The sequence below is a fragment of the Poecilia latipinna genome, unplaced genomic scaffold, assembly GCF_001443285.1.
Source record: "Poecilia latipinna isolate Pla-1442-1.1 unplaced genomic scaffold, P_latipinna-1.0 Scaffold12, whole genome shotgun sequence".
In the NCBI taxonomy this organism is placed as follows: Eukaryota; Metazoa; Chordata; class Actinopteri; order Cyprinodontiformes; family Poeciliidae; genus Poecilia; species Poecilia latipinna.
In genome coordinates, this window is record NW_015112628.1 from 202604 (window position 1) to 204024 (window position 1421).

The window sequence follows — 1421 nt, forward strand, 5'->3', positions numbered from 1 at the left end:
AGCCTGTTGGTTAGCAGTGTTTGTCCACAGACCTCATCATAATATTTTGTGCACAAACACATTCAAATAAATAAATGAGTGAAAGTTTTTTTAGGACTTTGAACTGAACGATGCTGTTTTTTTAAGTCAGAAACGAGGTGAGAATTAATTTTGACGTTATTTAACGATGCTCTGTTTGGGGACGAGCAAAAGATTTAAACTGGATTTTAGTAGTTTCGGGGGGAAAAAAACTCACGTTTTTCAATTAAACGTTTTTGGAGTTGGATGAGATGGTTCTTCAGCTGTTTTGCAAAACTGCAACACAAACTTTTTTCGCATCACACAAGTCACATGATCAACAGCTGGCTGTTGCTACTGACAGAAATTACAAAAAAGAAACAGGAAGTAGAAGTAGGATGACACTTTGCTTTTGTGCTTTTCTGGCTCCACCAGAGCTCTCACAGCATCACACAGTTTATAAAAAGTTGTGTGTCATTCAAACATGCCGAATCAATAGCTCTTATGTAAAAATCCTAAGATTACAATACAACCCAAAATGCCACATACACAGCCGCTCCCAGGTGTAAGTGGTTTGTTTCATTCAAACGTCTGCTCTGATGGCTGATCGATAAGCGCTAGCACCATGTCTGAATTATGAATATCATGTAACGGTTGACAGTTTTCTGTTTGCTGTCATGACTTATCACACGAACTAACTTATTCATGTGTGATTTTAATTAAATTTCTTATTTAATGGAAACACTGCAATTGCGAAATAGTAATTTTCCAACATTAGCAGAACATCGACAAAGATTTGTGCACATTTTTAATGGAAACACCTCTAGAGATGCAGAAGTTCTTGGTAAATCTGTTGTCAGTTGTGGGCTCGACACACGGGGGACGACGAATGACGAGAAGCGACAGTTTTCCAACATCCAAGGTGTTTGCTCTGCAATCGTGTAACATTTAGAAACCGGGAGCAATCAACCTTTGAGAATGGAGCAAAACCTCCCACCCAGTCGGCTGTGAGAAGTGGAGCAGATGGTGGGAGACGCATTACAAAAAAGAAATCGCCCCGCTATCAGTTAGGTATTGACTAATACTGATAACTTTTGACATCTTAAATTGTTTAAATTGAACATATCAGATAAGCTTATCTAGTAGTTAGTAAAGGAAAGTTTAAACCATGAGGAAAAACCTGATTTTATGGAATGTTTTTTTTGTGGTGTTTGATGTAACGTCCATATGTTTCATAACTATAATCATTTTTCCATTCAGACTTGTAGAGGTTTTTTTTTTTTTTTTTTTTGTTGTTGTTTCTTCAGTCCCCTGTAGGTTACCACGGTAACTGCTGTCCTCTCAGATGATATGTCGACCTGAAACCTCCTCAGTCGGGACTTTCAAGATGTTATCAGTTACCAGCATTTATAATAACTCTGCAG